Source organism: Mastacembelus armatus, chromosome 19 (assembly GCF_900324485.2).
Source record: "Mastacembelus armatus chromosome 19, fMasArm1.2, whole genome shotgun sequence".
Taxonomy (NCBI): Eukaryota; Metazoa; Chordata; class Actinopteri; order Synbranchiformes; family Mastacembelidae; genus Mastacembelus; species Mastacembelus armatus.
Window position 1 is genome coordinate 15,475,272 of NC_046651.1, and position 20,965 is coordinate 15,496,236.

Consider the following 20,965-nt stretch of genomic DNA (forward strand, 5'->3'; position numbering starts at 1 on the left):
AAAGATAAGCTACTCCACCCCAAGGTGACCTGTTGCCATGGCAATTTCTCTCTCTCTCTCTCTCTGCTGTTGTCATGACGAGATAAGACTCCGTTCAGGAGACCAGATGAGTAATGTTGGACAGTAAGCGCTTTGATTTTTCCATTACTCACTGCTTTGTTACTGGGGCACTGCTTTGGACCATAATATTGATTTAATCCTCTGCTCTGCTACAAATCCCATATTTCTAGAGTTCAAGATAATTGCACTGCTTTTCATCCTTACAGAGCAGAAATAGGCTCAGCATGCCCTGGTAATTATGTAATTAAGACATGCTTGTTGGTCTAAGATAAAACCTGGTATATGTAGGGAAATGTAATCTTTTCTGTACAAGTACCTGATAATATGGACGGGAGTATGAAAAGTATGGTGACAAGACGCTGACTGCATCTAAAGCTACTTATCACGAGTTAAATGGGTCACTATTGTTTATCATCTTATTATTTTTAGTCAACTGAACAGCACTAAAGTCCTGAATGTTTTTAAACCTGCTATTTATAGAGAAGCAGAATTAAATATGACAAACTCAAAGTTAGGAAAGCGAATGAAAGTGGCATTTAACTCAGCTTTATTTATTGGATTAAATTATTTTTCTGAAATAACTACATGTCAAATTTCTTTGTACACACTCACGGCAAATCAAGAATTGTAGTGGAACTCTTTCATCACAAATTAATTTAAAAAACATCTTTAATTAGTTGTTAATTTTCAAAAAATATATTGTCTATATTGTGCAACCTTCTAATAAATGAGTCAAATAGACTGTCATCACATAATCAGAGTAGTTAATTAAATATTATTACTTAAACAATGATCACTGAAGCTTGTGATTGCTATTTCCAGATATGTTGAGCTATGCCTTAAGTCATTCCTTCTATTTTGTAGTGCTTAATTTTAATTAGTACATTTTACTTTAAACGTTTCTAGGCTTGAGGAATCAGTCGGTCCATCTGCTCACCACCGAGGCTGAAATTTCACAACAGCTACTGGATGGATTTTGTACAAAACGTGATGGCCCCTAGAGGACGCATCCAGCTGACCTTGGTGCCTTGGTGTTAGCATGTTGTCACACTAAATTAGGATGGTGAACATGCCTCAGTGTACATAGTATAGCAGTAAACTTTGAGTCTTGTAGCACAGTGACACCATCTTTTGTACTTAAGTGTAAAATCCTATAAATAATGCTACATTTTTTCTTGAGTGCTTTAATAATCACCCAATGACTAGAATTCACTCAACAAATCCAGTCAACAAATGCCTGGATGCCCAGACAAATCACTGTCTGCGTGTCTGTGTTACATGCGTGCAGTGGTTGCATCACAACTGATGGAGGGCCTGTCTTGCCAAATGATAAAAGATGTGAGTCATGCATATGAAACATCAATGGAGCACCTGCGACAGGCTGCAGAGATCACACACAGACTGACACCTTAAATCAGAGCTCACACTAACATACTCATATAGGCATGTACACATTTAAATAATCCTTCGTTTACATAAATTATTCACAAACAGAAACATCAGAAGGATGTAGGTGTCTATAAAGACTACCATCAAAGCTAAAAGATTATTTATGTTTTCACTCCTGCACACACCTCAAGTCACTTCAGAATTTTCCACCAGGGATACTCAACTCTTATCCATCTGCAGCTTTTGCAACTTTTAAATAAGATTAATGTCAAGAGCTACAAAGTCAAACCGGTGCTTCAGTTGACTGTGAAGCAAACAGCTGTTTATATGTATATAAACAAGCAGCAACCTTGACAGGGTTGCTGGCCAAAGGACCTGAGTCCACTCTTCTCACACCTCCCGCCTGAGACTAAATTGCTTCAGGTATTGTGGTAACGGCTCCAGATGCTCTGAGTCACCTTGAGACAAAAGGCTGGCCCTGTCCTGCCTGATAGGGGAGAAGGAGGAAAAAGAAAAAGAGGGGGGGAGATAAGAAGACAAAAGAGTAGAAAGAAATGAAGAGAAGCAGAGAAATATTTGGGACAGTGGTAGACAGTATTTGTGAAGTGGAGGAGGTTGGAGTGAAACTAGATATGGCAAAGGCGATGGCTGAGAACTGTCAGAGAAGGAGAGACAGAATCAGTTACGAGAGGCAGAGGGAAGGAGATGAGGTGGTTTTGAGAGGAGATAGAGAGAATAAAAAAGGGAGGGGGAGACACAAAAGATAGGAGAGTAAAAGAGAGAGGAGTGCGTCACAGGAGTGATATTAGGACATTTGGTATCAAAATAGGTGGGAAGCGAGCAGGAGAGCAAAGAGAGAAGGTGAGATTTATTCCTGTCTGACAGAAAAAGAATTATAATCTGAATTTCTGGACAAGTAGGAAAACCAGGAAAATATTCCCAATCCCCTGAGTGCCAAATTCATCCAACACGTCCTCACTTCCGGGGATGAAAGAGGGCAAACACCAAAAACATCATTACTATTTCACTGACACACTTGCAGAATCGTGACGTAAATGACAGCTGCTCTCGGTTGTTTTGACTTTCACTATCACGTTAACTAAATCATCAAAGCAGTAGAGCATTCTGAGTGTGACAGCTGTCTGTGCATATGAGGACATATTTTACTGCATGTGCTACAGTTTGCAATTAAACTTTGAATTTGGGAATCTGTTGTGCGCATTTCTGTGTGTGTGTGTGTGTGTGTGTGTGTATAGCAGCTACTCTCCTATACTATCCGAGACGAGGCGATTGGATCTGCCAGGCTGCAGGAACATTAATTACTTCAGCAATCTTCAGACTCACTTCCCACAATCACACCCATCTCTGGGAAGGGAATAAGCGCAGCCATTCAGGAAGCCCAGGTCCAGGCTGAGTCTGCATTTAACAATACAAATGAAGACTAGAGTGTGGAAGAGTTTTTCTTCATGCTGTCACTTCTGGGTGTTGAGAGTCCTGGTATCAGGTAATTTAAAACAGAAGATAAGTGACTTAATGAGCGGGGTGTATCTTAATTAACAAACCAAGAACCCATTTTTTAGACATATTGCAAAATTACTTTTTCTATTCCTGTTTCAATTATGTTTCAGTTCCTGACAAATGCAAACTTGTTACCTGAAAATTACACTTCCATACCAATAATTTTCTATGGTAAATATTCTATATTTTTTAACAACATAATGAGGAAACATTTAAGTGTCTAGCAAGTCAAGTTGAAGAGTTTAATAGCCTTTTACCGCTACTTCTGTCATGACTGCAGATTCAAATATTGTATCTGATCTGTTCAGTGCATACCATGACACTTTCTCTGTAACCAAACTGCTTTTTCTGCCTAACCATAACCACATTTGGATGTGAACTTCAGGCAGTGCTTATGTTTCTCACTTCAAACAAATTAGTAGTATTAACGTAACTTCTAGGAAGCAGGACTGAATTATAAAGTGGTTCTAAATCCTGCACCTCATTTAGCACTTTCCATAGCTTCTTCAGTCAGATTTTTCATGTCTTCCAAACTGTCACAGATTTCTATTAGTCCAGAGGCTCCAATCCTGAGGCACACTAGTTTCTCAATGAGTTTTTCAGGGAGCAATTTCATTGTGGCGCATCCAGGCCTAGGCTGTGTGTACGTAGCCTGTATATCATCAGTCTGAGGACTCATCTGCATCCAGAAACCACAAGGACCAACAAGTCTTCCTGTGCTCAGCTCCACATTCTCTGAAAAATCGGCTCTTTGGAAGATCTTGATTTCTGTGCAAATAGAAACAGTTGGTCATCTAATGATAGCCACAGCTGTGATTAGCGGGTGTCACGCTGCTGACGTCCTGTGAACAACACTATAAAGCACACACTGTCGCCTCTCCTCTTGTCCTTGCAAGGTGACAGCTCCTGCTGTATTTTGGCAACGATTACTTCAGCAAATTAACAAAACCTCACAATGAGCCGCCAATGGCACCACCAAGGAACCAGGCTACACACACATGCACCATATCATCACAGAGTGTGAACAGACATACTCCGGTTTGCCAACAAGACAAATACACACAGAGATACACACATGCTAAAGGCTACAGAAGGCAAAACTATAGCCGTCTAATTAACCAGTCCCACCCTCCTGACCCAGTAGCCAAGAGCAGCCTTATTATCAGCCCAATCTTTACCCCTTACAGTCTTTTCCTTCTCTGCTAAAATGAGGTTCAGCCCTGTGCTTTCCTGGAGGAGGATCACCAAATGAGAAGAGATGAAAGAAAGATATAGAAGTTATGATGTTATTAATGGAGACTTGTTATTTTAAAAGTTTTTTTTTAATGATATCTGTGTGATAGTTTCTCAGTTGCAGATGGTACAGTTGGAACAGCAGAGTTTACAGGCTGTCTTTTCTGCTCACTCAAATTGCCATCTGGTGTTGAGCAGGTAGTGCCGTTTTGTCAAATACAGCTGTGGCTGAAAACAACACTGTAACAACAGTGAGAGTGAGCCAACGCAAAGTTATGGGTCATAAAACCAAAACAATCTGCTGAAAGATGTGTAATAGCCTATGAAGCTGAAGTGAAAGGCTGAGCTGGGTAATAATCTCCTATGGATTTGTAACAATAAATGATTCTTTTTTATTCATTAATATAAAAAAAACACATAATTCACTCTTTGGATCTGAAATATGTATTGTTGTAGAAGATAAGACGACCCCTGTCATAGATGGGACTTGAACTGTTCCCAGATTTAAAAAAGTGGAATGAGAGCAGAAAAGAATAACCTTGCTAGCCTAAGACCTTTGGATGTGGAATGATAATCAGCGTTTGCAGACCAGAACATATGAATATAAATTTGGCACATGAGGCTCCAAAAAAAGCCCCAATCAGAACAGCAAGAAAAAGGAGATATAATGTATCCTCAGTTGAGCAAAATCCATTTTAGTTTGCACCCCTCAGGAAATCAGCAAGAAAACAGCAACTATTACAATTTTGGAGCAATGATTCCAACCCAGCGGGCAGAGGGTAAACGGCGACCTTCATTATGACATCATCTGTTGGGACAGCGACACACTCACACTATCCCTTACTCATCTGTATTCTTGATGAAAACTGGTTTTAGGCATCAGTCTCTAACTGACAGGGTAAAGTTTTGTAGTCCAAATTAAGACATTCTTAGGCTTTCTTAAATACTAAAATCATTTTGTCCACATGTACTGATCAGTACAAAGTCAGCCTTTATCAGCTGATAAGAAAGATTCCATCAAAGATGAATACTGTCAGTACATAAGAAGTGAAAGCTTGTGGAAGGTCATGTATTACCCAACACTGTGTGTGTGTGTGTGTGTGTGTGTGTGTGAGAAAGAGAGGCAGAGATCAGAACCGAAAAGATCAGATGAATGTGGACAAGTTTGCATCTTAAGTGAGAGGAAAAGGTGGGTGTACCTTATCTGAGTCAGCAGAAACCACCTCTAACACTGATAGTTTTCTACCTGTGTGTGTGTGTGTGTGTGTGTGAGACAGAGACAGGGAAGATAGCATGCCTGGTTTAGAGACAAGACCAATTTCTCTAGAGTGCGTTTCAGCGTGATATAGACTCACTGAACAGCATCTCTCTTACTCTGACTTACTTTCTGTCACACAATTGGTCCTCCACCTGTTAAATCAGGTCAGTTTGACTGACACTACATTTGCCCTGAGCCAGTTAAACCCTAAAAGGCTTTGTACAATATCAGTTCACATTTGCATTTTGAGGTTACTGCCATTCACAGTGAAACTTTTAACAAAATGAAAATTACTGAATCTTTTTTTCCCCATTCACAAACAGAAAAAAATACTGTGCTTAACAGACAAAATCCGTTCAGAAAAGGGACAGTGTAATGCAATAATATTCACATGTTAAAAAGAAACTTAATGGATCAAAAATGATCCATCTTAAGGGCCAAATTCACAAAATCCAAGTTAAAATTTGTAACTTTACATAATCAGATAATCTGCCATATTTTCACTATTCAAATACTATCAAGTATCAAGTAGTAGGATATACTATCCATAGCATATATGTAAAATATATTTTTAATATTTATTTCACAAAAACAAAGTGATGTCTGAAAGCAAATCCACACAAACTGCAGTAAACTTAATTTAACAAACATGGAATACTTATGTATGCATACACTCTAATTCATTTTTCTTCCATGCCCTTGTCTCCCCTTCTTCGGCTACAGGGACTTGCTTGTTTTCCTTGCACTCTGCGTATGTCTGAGCCTGTTCAATTAGGGGAGAAGCTCATACTTAGTGATCACTCTCTTTGAGTCATCGGGTACTGAGGATGTCCATCGTACCTGTCAACAATCTGGGAGCGAGATCATCAGGCAGAGATCAAACCAAACTCACTGGTTTGGATGTAATGGCGGGGAAAGAGATAGCAGGAGAGATGAAAAGAAGACAGCGGCAGCAGGGTGAAAGTAAAGGAGGAAGAGAGGGTAAAGAAGAAATAAAGGACAGAAAAAAAGGAGCAGAGATGAAGGAAGTGAAAACAAACACCTGTGAGGAGCTGCACATTTGCCAGCATTTTGTATGTGTGTATGTGTCTGTTAGCATCACTGGTGTATGTGTGTGTGTGTGTGTGTGTGTGTGTGTGTGCGTGCGTGCGTGCGTGCGTGCGTGCGTGTGTGCACGTGCACTGTAGATGTGCAGGATCTCCATCTACACTGTGTAATCAGCCATGCTTCATTACTTTCTTTGTGCCTTTGGATCTGTTTATGCTTCAATTAGCACGGCCAGTGATCCGTGTGCAAAGCACCGGCTTAGCCAGAACTCCATTCACTGTTACCTGTCTGCTGTAAGCCCATGCCATCCACTGCTAACCTGAGACAACAACACTGTGACAACACTGCAACCACAACATAAGAGAAGGAGGGAGTGAAAAGGAGGAGCAGACGATGCAGGTCATCAGATGGGTCAAACAACACAAGAAAGAGAAAGAGAAAAATACACAGCGATTGAAAGAAGAAGAGGAGCAATTGTGCGTGAACAACACTTAAAATCCCATCAAACAGACAAGGTACGTTTTCACAGGATTCATCTGCAACACTGCAAATCATTTGCTGCCATATTTCTTTTGTTAAACAACACAGTATGGAAGATGGAAACCGCTGTTATCGACTTATGTCCAGCAAGCAGTTGCTTCTCAAGAACACTGTTCTTGTTTGTTTGCTTATTTATTCATGCTGATTTCATTTCTGATGAGAGAGCCATTCACCTTGCTGCATTTAAATAAAGCCTGATGTATTCATCTATTACTAACACTCACACAGTAAGGGAGCAATTGCAGCACAGCATTTAATATTCTAATTCCCCATAATCACGTTATGCACTGTTGGTACGTCTGTGTTGCAGAAGGCTTCTTCCTGTGTAACTTTATTTCTTTGCAAGAATTTGACCTGAGAGTAAAGCAACAGCTGTTTAATCCACGACTCTGGATGTTACACAGAATTATCATCCTAGTGCTGTAGTTCCTCTCAGCTCTACAGAAGAATTTAGTGGGGTTTTTTTGTTTGTTTGTTTGCTTTGCTTTTTGGATAAATGACATGCAACTTTACCATTTTTATTTATTCCCACCACCTATATGGCTAAAATGGCCAAAATAGTGCATCTTGTTGCTTAAGTGTTAAGTATTTTCTATTTAAAAAAAAGGGGGGGGGGTTGGTTGGATGATTTGATCTGATGTTGGCCTTCTGTTATGGTGAACAACTTGTTGAATAAGTAAAAAAGAAAAAAACCAATAAAAAATATGATCAAAACTAGAAATAAGATCCAAATTGTAAAAGGATTTTGCTAAAATGTGACTGAATGTATTTAAAGTTCTACAAGAACAGTATTGTGAGACTATGAAAATTACTCCATAGTCTCATTATAATTTTATTGTGAGTCATTGTAATAGCTGTAGAGAAGTATTTAACGATCAACAGTAGCTAAAGTGTAAGGCAAGGTGCTATGACTAAAATACATACAGTGGTAAAGTGTTTTCTTTGACCTACATATTTCTAAGTGTGTTTTCTACATCTGACACTGTATCAACATTCATTTAATGATAGCTAATCACTCATTTTGAACTATTTCTGCCTTTATGTCAAAGTGTTTTTTAAATTTATGCTTTGACAAGATAATGAAAGTCAACCATTTAACAGATCTATTGACTATAAATGGAGATAAACATATCAGCATAATTACCTCTAAAAATAATCAAAGCCGTTTGACCCTGACATGTCCTCCTTTTCACGTACTGTTTCCACCGCTGACTGACTGACTGACTGGCTGACTGGCTGATAAAACACCTTGCATATTCTTTATCATGAAAAGCAATCAACACTCAGGTAAACCTCAGGTGTATGTGCCCTGTGAAGTGCTACATCTCAAGCAAACCAGAGGGTTTGACAGTATCTCTTGAATCAACATCCCTCAAATAATCTTTCATCTGTCTTCTACTCATGTCTTGTCTCTCAATGTGAGAAAAAAGCATATTATACACATATATATATATATATATATATATATATATATATATATATATATAAAAAATTCACACATCTACTTGAATTACTGTACATCACATATGTGAAATGTAATGTTCTTCCTGCTTTCTAATGTTTTTTCCTACAAACTAATAGTACTCAGACTCCACTCATCTGTCCAGAAATGTACAATAGTCTATTATAGTCCTCTCTCTTATTTTACCCTGCAGGGCTCAAATGAACAAGACAGTAATGGAAACATCACTCGTCTGTCTCTCTTTCCTCTTCTGTTCACCATCTTTTCTCACTTCGCTGGGAGGGAGAAGCCAGAAGCATGAGGTTAACAAGAAGAAATAAGAGCTGTCTGTCTGTATTGCTGAACAAACCTTGTGTGAACACACAAACACACACAGACACACAGACACACCCACACACACACACACACACGCCTATTTCATTGTGTAGCTCACACTTGATTTTAGTATAAACAAGGAAGAATTCTGCACCAATTTTACTTGTCCAGGGTGCAGCCCATCTCTTCCCCAATGTCTGCAGGGACAGCATCCTTGAGTCCCTCTACAGGATAAGCAGTATAGATAATGGATGAGTGATATTGATATGCAATGTCTTAACTTGTTAAAAAAAATATTCAAAAGAATATTCAAAGCATTGTAAGGACTTTAAATAACCTGTTTCTAAGGAGACTATGCCCAAAGATTTTTTAATTAAATAGAGTGTAAATTATGTGATAGCAACTCTACTGTAGTATGTCCAGAGTGGTTATTAGACTGGGAATTGCACCTGCTGAACTGTCTTGAGTAGTGGTAACACATATAGTACCACAGACAGCCAAGGTTTACTAACATTTGGCTGTTATAGGGTGTTAATTTTCCACCCCAGTTGTGAACACAGTCATGTTTTTCTTTGTGAAAGTTGCATCTCTGTAATGTTTCTTGCAATGCTGTGAATAAAAAGAGTGACAAAGCTACAGGAAGGTGTTTCTTCATAGGAATATGTGAGAGTTTTATTACTTGTTAACATGAATCTGAATTTATGACACTAAGATACTTTCAGATAATTTTCATTATATTTAATTATAAATGTGGAGGTAGTCTGCTTAGAAACATGATATTTAAAGTCCTTACAGTTCCTGAGAATTAAATGAAATGATGGAAATTCTGAAAAGGAGATTTTTATGCTGCTAGAGTGGCTCTAAGGAAAGCAATGTCAATCTGTCGGTCCAGCCCTTTGGTCCAGACTGGAATATTTCAGCAACTGCTGTGGATTGAATACTGGATGGATTACCATGCAGTTTTAAGTGACATTCATGGTCCAATGATGCATTGCACCCACACACACACACACACACACACACACACACACACACATACGCACGCACACGCTCGCACGCACGCACACACGCACAGTCAAAGTTTTCAATTTAACTTGGATGGATCAGCACAAAATCTTCTACAAACATGTACCCGCTTGACTTAAATGATTTTAGCCTTTCCTCCAGTGCCACCATGAGGTTAACAGTTGGGGATTTGTGTGAATGTTAACATGCACTGCTATACTCCTAGTCTTCTTAAAAGGTAGCCAATACAGAACTCATCTTTGGTGCAACTACTTGTGTAAAAAAGAAATCAAGCAAGACAAAGGACAGTGGAGAAGGAACAGAAGTGTGCTGGAGAATGTGTATGTTAGTCTTCACTGTGCCCCACACACTGCCCATCAGTTGAAGGACAATGTAACCTTTTAACCAAGGCTGCATGGTCATTATACAGCTATGTCAGGTGTGATTAACTGTATGTGTATGTTTAAGCGGTACATGTGTAGTAGTATGAGAGGATAGGTCACGTCAGTGTAGCGCTGTGCAGACGGCACAATTGACCTTGGCTGTTCTATTAAATTAAAGTTTTCATTAGTATTTTGCTGCCACTAAGTACTCTAGCTATAATATTGCTCAACCTGACAGTTTTAAAAGTAAGGTATCACTACTGCAGTCACAGCTGCACTTGTGGTGTTAGTAGTAGCGGCATTAAGTAAATTATCACACAGTCGAGAGTGACGATGAGTTATATCTGCATCACCCGATTTATTTTTAGTAGTATAATTTGACAACAATTGAGTGAACAATATTTTTCACCATCACCTTGAACCTTGTTTCCCAAAACACTTTAAACACTCAAAAATCTATTTCTAATGAAGAGTAAAACCCATGAAAATAAATCCTCCTCAAACTCTGTTACTGTCCTGCAGTTTGTCTTTGTGGCTACACCACAGAAGCAAAAAATATACAGTCAAGCTTCATGGATTTATATGATGCCAAAAATCAACTACAGAAATTAAAAACCTTGTACCTTAACAAAATAAGAGACAGTTTAAAAGGTGTTTGAGAAAAGAGCAAGTCAAGACTATAGTTTCTTCATTGAGAAGAAAGCAACAGATATCCATAAAAAGGTGTTATTTAAGGTTCCACAGAGGATCCAGCACATTTTTTCAGTGTAGATGAGCTGCAACAGAGCAGTACTACAGGAACAATGGCTATGTTTACAGGAACAGGAGTTAAGACAGATCACAAGGCAATCACAGGCAGGCATGTGGATGTGGGAATGAATGAGGAGCAGAGAGAGAAAAATAGAAGCCAATGGGTTCAGGACGGCAAACTTGTAGACAAGGAATTATGTAATACTGCTACATAGATGTAACTTCAAAAACAAGGAAGGTATTGCTGGTGAATCTCCCACATGGTGATGTTTTTATATTAATATATACATTCACCATTTCTGGTGATATCATAATTTCAAAGTCAGAGTTTGCACACACATACATGTGGGAAGAAATAACACTGTCTCCACCAAGCAGGGAGCGGCAGCTGTATTGCCAGTGCACTGCCAGCTGCCAGGCTTTTATCTATGGCATGTCCGCTTTCTTCAGCCTGCTCACAGCCAAAACATTCCCAGTGCTACCAAATATTACAACTATGAGCCTGATCACACACAAGCAATCAGAAATTATTTTTGCACACATACACAAACAAACATAAACGCGTGCAGCAGCCTCACTGTTGCTGAGAGGTGAGATACCCACACCAGCTGGGATGTAGAAGGGGATTTTCTCCTGACGCAATCACTCCTGATAGGTACAGGGCAGATCCACTGCATTACACCACCATACCCATATGAACAAGGGCAGAGCTAATGAGTAGCAACTAGCAAGCATGTTTTGCCAAATGATCTGACAAGAACAAAACCAAAAAACAATAAACGAAACAAATACATAGATATCAACAGTCTTTTCCTTAAGTAGTTGATTGTTGTCACAGTCCATAAGTTCTTGCCTTAACATTAACCTGCATTACTCCTCCTTCTAAAACACAAACAGACTGAGCCAAAAGTGACCTGACACAACACTGTCCTGAGGCAGAACCGGAGGATGCACACACAAGCTGGGCAAGCCAAACACACATGCACGGTCATACACAGTACATTTTCTACAGTTGTTCCCGACAGTGGCTTCATGCAGGGCGATGAAGTGTCAGTCCTGCTAGGTCGCTGCGAACAGAGGACAGGTGCAGCTGTCGACAGATGAGGAGGACTATCTCCCCTGGCTTCTAAATAAAACACCATCTCTCCCCATCTCAAACTTTCACATTTTCTGTGGCAAAAACGTGATACAAGTAGGATATGTAGGTTTTTTTGCAGATCATCATACAGATAGATTAGGGCACAGACTTTTGCAGGCTGTGGGCCAAACCAGATTGCAGAATATTTACAGATTATGAGAGACATTAATGTGATTCTATTGTCAGACAGATGGGAATCCATAAGGGGGTCGTCTAGAAACAGCTTTCCCTCCAACCTGTCCTGATACATGACCTACAACCTGCAGCCCACCACAGGGCAGATGACTGATAGAACCAGATGGGGGAGTTTGAAATGATCATACTGGTGATTTGGCATGCTTAGTCCAATAATCACAAATCGCCTGCTGATTTCCTCCATTCTTTCACCAGTGTTAATTTCTAACAGCCTACCTCATTCCTAAAAATTAATGAAACAATTCTGGGTATGAATTTTGATCAAGAGGCTCACCACAGAGTTTGCAGGAAGCTGCTGCTCTACATTACAATTCAGTGGGTTACAGGGAAATTTAATCTATCAAACCCAAAAGTAAAAAAATCCTGTCAAAGGTACCGACATGGAACCTGTCAGAATTCAATTATCAGGGTACACTGGTGGTTTGGAATTGACAGTTTCTGATCTTCACCTCTCTTAGTAAGGTATAGTTAACATAAGGACACTACAATGACTTGGCTAAAGTTAGGAAAAATAAACAGACTTGAAGCCAGAACACGATTCCTGGTCTCAAGTGCACCCACATAATCATCCACCAACCACTTCTTTTTTCTCTAATGTAGCCAGTGAACATAATCACAGCATTATGATTATTCCAAAACATATTAGCAAGTGCAAATGATTTGTATATGGATGAATTCAGAGAGAGGGCTCTACTGGTGTTAGTGTATGGATCCTCATTACAGATAAAATTACTGCTATGCCTGAGTGAATCTGTAGAGTTTACAGGAAAACAATATAAAAAATGGAAAGCACCTAGAAAGAATTGCTCTAAAGCATCTATGTGTATAATAAGTGTATAATATTTGAAATTATGAATTCAAGTCCAGTAGAGGAGAAGAGCAATTCAGCCTGTAAACAGATCACACATGTAAAGGGTTTGGGTTTGTTTGCTCCCTGGCCTGACTAATTCTGACTTATTTTACAAAGTTGATTCCAGAGCAAATGGACAGTACATTTTACCTTGTGTAAAATGAAGTGAATGCCAGGAATGGAAAGGACAGCATTCATTGCACAGCAAGTAGGGCATAAAGTGTGTTGTACTAAGCATCTGAACACACAAACAAAGCTGCAGCTTTCTGAGGTCTGTATTTCTCCGAACACTCAGCACACAAGTACCCTAAAGCATCCACATGGGTGATTTAATGCCGTGTTGCTTCCTGCTCTGAATTCTGCACACACAGATTATGGGGCAGATCAGTTCAACCCTACGGTTAGACAGATGGGAACCCAAAAGGGGGGTCTGCCAGCAACAGCACCCCTAGTTCCACCTGCCTGCCCTGATACAAGACCTCCAACCTAGAGCTCACCACATAGCTGATGACTGACTGTATGAGACATCCAGGAGTGATGGGCTGAGGGTAGGAAGGGTGGAAGGCAGCAGGAGAATTTAATAACACAAAATGGCCAGTCTCCATAATTTACCTCAACAATTTAAAAAATGTAAACTGGATATTTGTATAAGTATATGCTGCTTTCAGCAATTGCTTTCAGATCATAGTAACAAAGTGGTATGGATGTAGTGCTAATTCAGCTGCTTGTAATCCTTGTTTTTGTATTCATGGAAGCTGCATTATGTGATTTTTGGTCACTAGAGACCAGAAAAATCTAAAAACAAGGTGACAGGCAAAAAAGGTTTCTGTTTCAAAACTGAATACACACCTGAAAATACTGACAGCCCACTACATTTTTATAGTATGCACGCACACCTTTACTTACTCAGATGAGCTCTGGCTGTCAATTCATAACAAAGGTGAGGAGGAAATAAGTCTCTGCTCTGATAACCACAACACCTCTGCTCCTCACCATTACACAGCTCTCCATCTACCGGTGTCTCCCAAACATCCATCAGACAAACAGCCTCATTGGATGAGCACTGAAGGTCAGAATTTGACAGTGCAAGATGAGGTGTTGATCAAAGTGACAGAGCTAAGTAGAGTAAGGTAACAGGGTAGTAGGTCATGTCCAAGAAGCCATGAGAGTTTGTTTTTACACCACCTTACCGCAAACAAACCTCTGGCTGATGCATTTAATTCAATTATATTCACAATCTGCTCATCAAAACTGGTTTACAAAACCAACCCTGACAGTTTTGCCTGAGGCTGACATGAGTGACTTTTACTAAATAAAAAAACAACAAAATAAAAAACATGTTTCTCACAAGAGAATAAGTGAGAATTAATGCAGTTCATTTTTAAAGATGAAAAGACTGTAATGTCTCCTTTTTGGTTTCAAAATAGCAACATAGTTACTCTGCTGAAATCCATTTATTCACTTCACATTTTCTGCTAATCTCACCCAATCTTTCTACACTATTCTATAATTTTTAATTACACTTTGCTTACTGAATCTACACAGATGTATAATCTTCTTGTACATCATATAAAGGTAATAAAATTAGCTCCATCGCTACAAGCAACATAATGAAAAATTCTGTTTACATATACATGCACCTGTAAAATGTATCCTTACAAATAACACAATGCTGTGAAAGGAACCATTCTGCATAATTTTGCAGTCAGGTGCTTTAAATGATGAGTAATGGGAAGTGTTGCTTGTAAGAGAATTATTACCTGACTCTTTGGTTTTAGCATCTCTTGTATTTCCCTCAAGAGCTGGTGGTAACCAAAACAGAGCTAAAAGAAGCGTGAATTCTTTTGCTGACCACAGCACAGCTCCACGTAAATACTAATATTGCTAAATGTCTGCTGGATGGCTTAACAGTTTCCACAGTTCCACTATTGAAAGAATAAACACCTTTGTCAGAGTTGTGTTTACAATTTTTTCCTCTGCCATCAGGCAAGTCAATTAATACTGCATTAAATAAATGATCTGAAGTTTTATTTTTGTACAGTTGAACTTTCAAATCACATCAAACTGTTGCTGCAAACTGAAACTCATCCTAACGGTTAATGTTTATAAGCTGCTGCTGTATCGACGGCACATGCCCACCAGTGCTCTACATATGGCTGTTGCACCACCTAAGGGCATGATCCTCTGGTGTAATACAGATTGTACATGAATATTCTACACCGAACATATGCTTAAGACCACACACAGGCACATGGTCTTACTGAGCCATGAATAATGAGGTGTTTTTAGAGACTTAAATCTGTCTCAGATGAGTTTTACAGTTTTGTTTAACATCTTTACATCCAGAATGTTTTATTACACATCACAATATGACACATCACATCCACCCCCACAGAAACCCTAGTTATTATTATGAAGTTCTTATTCATTTTGATCACTAGTTTAAGATACATTCACGTGGCCCAAATCTGATTTATTTTTTTACTCAGTTCTGATCTTTTTCGTATAACTATGAACAAATCAAATCTGAGCTTTCCACTGTTAAGTGGAAGAGTCATTTTTGTCATTCACAGGAATTCCTGTTTTTGTTTAACTCTATACATATACAGTCTTTATAAAATCAACCACAGATTTAAATATAACCCAAAGAATCATCTAATACAATATTACACACCATGAATTGGATCATACCATTTCTATTCTGTATCATGAGCTAGAGGTGACAGCGAGTGGAGCGAGACACAACATTGCACAAACAGCAATCTGACTTACTTAACCGGCTGTCAGCAATACCTGTAACATGGCTGGTTGGCGGATGGACAGGGTATTCTGCAGCTATAATGGCTCATGAGCTGCTTTCCTGGTATTTTACCACCATAAGAAAAAAAAATTAGACACGTACACTTCATCAAAAACCTACTGGTACTGGTTTATGGAAAAATGTAAAAAAAAAACAAAAACATGATGCACCTCAGAGGATACTGCTCATTATCAGACTACTATGACTTGTAGTAATCACTAAAATCTTTTTAGTTCCCACTACAGATTTTGATTTACATACATTCTGAGTTTGATGATTTTGATACACATACATATACTTATATCTGGCTGTGTACAAAATCAAAATTTCAACTTTGAGTGACAGAATAAATGTTTGAGTCACTGAAATTCATCACGTTTGATATAATGAGCTAGCACAGGTATTACAGTTCGGTACCTAATGCACCATGATTGATAATTCAGATGATTACACTTTGCCAATTGGAGAGGTAGGGTGATCAGGAGGGGTGGGGAGTGGAAGAGAGGAAAGGAGGGGACAGACATAATGGCACTAATGATGATTACAGAACTGCTAATACCTGAATCAACGAAGTAGCTGTGTCCTAGACATAGTAAGACATCCTTTAACGCCCCCATATAATTAAAGACATTTAACCAGTGTGTAATTTCAGTATAAAGATAATGCGACGACTATGGATCACAATGAAGCTGAGTTGTAATTTATCTTCTCTTATGTTCAAAGTGGTTACATAAAAATAAAACAATATAGCAGATGAATTATTGTGACATCAACATTAATAACTTCTAGCTAAAAGATGTCATCATCTGTCTCCCATAATCCCTTGTATTTTGGGGGCTTTTCCTTGCTTTTATTCTTGTAGTCTGTGTGGCCTGTACACTTTAGCAATTGAAACTCTGAATGCTCAGATCAGACTCAACTTTATTGTCATTCATTTTTACGTCACAAGTACGCATATGAACGAAATTACGTTTTCATTGCTCGCAAGATAGAGGAGAGGCAACATAAGTAACGAAGAGGTAGAATTGGTAATAAAAAGAAAGGACTAAATGGAATAAAATAATAGATAAATAAAATATGAATAAGATTACAGTGCACATAACTTAGAAGTCCCAAATAAAAATATTGTACATGTGCTATGTGAATATCACTAACAAGACTAAAGACTTGCGTCGTGTAAACGCAGGACTAAAGACAAGACTACTGTGAGTAATACTATCTAATCATGCCTATGGCACTTCTGAGTTTTTTTTTAAATAAACCTCAAACTAGCTGGTAGATAAATATTGTAGCTCTAATTCCTGGAACAACAGAGATTGTTTTAATGTATACTGTTGATAAATATACACATACATGTACATTTATATTTATTTATTTTGCCAGGGTGCATCCCTCTTAATGGATTTACACGTTAACCAAACAGTGCAAAGAGTTGACTATTTATACAGCAATTATAGAGTAATCATTTTTCTGGCCACTAAGTCTAATTATTACTCTTCTCTGGTCACCATTGACTCCTGAGAGAAATGTCTGACTCTATAGCTGCTAAATGCTCCACTATGTGCAGCAGCCAGTCACTAATTTTACCTGTGTGACCTCTATGCTGAGCAGGTAGTGTACAGTGGGGTTTGAGTTTGTTGATGAAAACAGCTGCTTCCTTTGGCTGACCTGATGAGAGGGCTGATAATAAACCAAAGCAGTAAAGCAATTAGCTAAAAGAGGACATCTATACATTTTTCACTATAGGTCTGTGAAAAGGACAGAGATACCTGTAAAATTTGATCTGCAAATAAGATCAAAAGTCTACTTGAAAAATTAGCCTTCCTGCAGTTTTGCTGTGTCATTTTGGCAGCCATGTCCCAACAGTTGGCTCATTCAGCAGCTTGCTAATTACTGGATAGGGGTCTCACTCTGACAAACCAGACTTGACAGTGTTCGGTGACACAGCCATAACGTCACAACAACTAAATGAAGAAAGTGGAGTCAATGAATAATCTGCAGAGTTCCTGGGTGAATAGTCTTCCTAAAAGCAGTGTGGTTTATCTGTCATATGTACGTTGGCCCCAGTGACAGCTAACAACTTCTGTAAAAGCAGAACCTGCTCACCCTCAAGAAATTAAGCTTGTGGAAAAACATTTATTGTCTACATGGCTGCACATGTACAGAGTAGGTCAGTATAAACAGACTGTGAGTTTCTACATCAGGTTTTTTTGTTGCTTGTTTGTTTTTTATGTAAATCTGTGTGTGCATCTGAATTTCATGCTTTCACTATGAATCAGCAAGAAAAGTTTTAATGGACAGGCACATTCACGTCTTTTTGCTGGTAATACAGGTTTGTGTGTGTAACTATGGAAAAGCCTCTTTACTACCTGAAAAGAAAATCTGTCACACTCCAACAGTGACAGGCTGATAATCACCTTCCAATTGGCCAGTCTGTGGTCAAAAAACCCAACAAACACACACAAACACACACTGGGATTCCGATCTCTCTGTTTGACCTTTGACCCTCAACTCTTAATTTGTACTCCAGGGTTCAAACCAGCATACCGTGAAGAGGTGGAGGATACAGTGAAAGCAGCTTGCAATACAATACTAATGGCTTTGCAAAACTCCCACTGTCATTTCAGTGAAGTAAATCAATTGAAGTACGGTGTTAATTCACCCACCTGTTCCAGAGAGGCATAAAGGGAGAGACTGATGGATATAAAAAGGGATTTAATGCAAAAACAAAATACAATTTGGATCAAACTATGAGTTTGTTTAGTTAAGAGCATTTGTTTTGTTTGTTGTTTTTTAAGTTTTATTTTAAACAGAGAGGAGATGGGCTCATCTGTGTGCAGTGACAGAAGACAAGGTCTCACAAGAGAGCCAAGTAACTCATCGCTCTCAGAGAACAATGTAAACGCGAATCGAGGACAAAGATGAAGAGCAGAGGGGGGATAAGGGTAGCAAAAGAGAGCAAAAAGTGGATGAATGCAGAGGACAAGGGCTAAAAAATGAAACGTCTTAAATGGAGGTGGTGAGGTGAGCTTTGTTTGTGCCACTCTGTGCCAGCGTTGCTGCAACTGGTCCTTCTTTTCTGGCTGGCAGATGGGTCCTGTCGTGTTGCCGCCAAAAGGATGGTGTGCTATGTTAACGCCTTGACTAGGATCACACACGCACACAATGTTCTCTCGCAATTTCCTTCCTTTCTTGCCAGCATGGCCGCAGCAATGACAGATTGAGAGCAAACAGACAGGCAGGCAATTAGTTCAGATACCTGAGAGTGCTCTAAGGACACCTGGTCTCACTGGCGGGCAGAAAGGACTGCTGGCTGACACCAATTAGGTGCTCAAAAAAAAAAGAAGGATAAAACAATTAAAGAGCCATTAGAGAATAATGAGACGAGAGTTACCTGTTAAGTCTGAACCAACTGGCTCAGCAGACCTAACACCTGAGCAATAAAGTTTTATTGGACAGCCAATGGTGTTGCACACTGTACAGATACTAGAAAGGTGTCACAATACACTGCCATTAAAAACGGTGCAATACCTCATTTGCTATGTATCAGTACGTGATTAATTAATAAGAGCCATATATCCGTTGCTGTGCAGCAGCGGGCAGCGCTGTGCGTGTGCAGGGCTTTGCTTCCCTCTGGGCACAGTGGACGTGTTGGCCGTTTTTGTTTTTTTTTTCCTCTGATACTTCTCTCTGTAATCTGCAGGCACCTTTTAGGATAAAAAACAGAGAGGCATGGATGCAAGTGCTCTTCCAAACAGTTCACGGCTTGTAAACAAAAGAGACGCACAAAATGAAACTTGGCATTATTTTGTTTATGTATCCGACAGTCAGGACAAACGCGTGGACATTGCAGAGCCTCCCAGTAAAAGATGTTTCACATCAACGGAGCCAACACGTCCAGCAACTTGGCAAAGCAGCTCGCCGACAGACGTGCTGACTAGCGACAGCGTAGTTATTAGCAAATGTGATAGTTAACGTTTACCATTTGTGACAAGCAACCTTTTTTCATCATCGAGTTGACAAGGAAAATAAAGGGCAACTGTCTAATTTAACTTTTTAACTGTTAACTTACCAACATGAGTAACAGAATCCACTCCTGTTTTTTTGTTTTGTGTTTATTAAATTCCATCTTCTCTCATCTCTAAATCCATTACTTTTCCTGATAGTTTTGTTTTTGTTCTGTATTGGTATTGAGATACTTAGGCAGGTATTGGTGTCCAAGTCCAAATTTAGGTATTGAAACAACAAACAGCCACATGGCCAGACAACATGCTGCTGAGGTTGTGCCAACAGTGACCCTGGCATAAACGAGGGTCACGACTTGGTATGTATGGTAGCAGCAGACCTGTGTAACTAGAAACAAGTACAGTGGAGTGGTCCAAAAGGTCAAGTAGCAGGTTCAACAGTGTGTTGAAAGCAGTTTGGGGAGACACACACAGCCCAAATCCTACTCCATCAAAAACATGTGCAATCAACCAAAATGTGATGAAATGTAAGTTCTGAGTACACACAAGTTTTAACTACAAGTCACCAAAACCCACAGAGAATGGCAAGAGTCAAGGGTCAAGGGTCAAGGGCCTGTTGAAAACAGCCAGGACCCATGAGTAAGAGTACTCATAATAGCAAGTGTTTCAAAACTACTAAAGACATGGCAGGTTTAAGAATATAGATAGTAATGTTTAAAAAATAAATTTAGCTGTGAAGAAACAAATACTTAAAATATGTAACATACAACACTCTGAAAGCTTTTTTCTCTCCTGAACTTAATTAATACTTTACTCAAAAGTTTCAGCTGAAGTTGATAAACCAAATAGCTTTTAAAACAAACCAAACAAACACGGTGGCGCCCTGACTTTCTGAGCAAGCTGAAAAAGAAATATAGCAAGTGTTTGTCATTACTCACCAGTTCAATGAGCAGTCTGCTGAAACACAGGCAGGGGGGATGAAAACTTGGCGATGGATGGAGAGAAACGTTGAAGGAATCACCAACAAACCAGACGATGTGACGGCTGAACGGGTCAT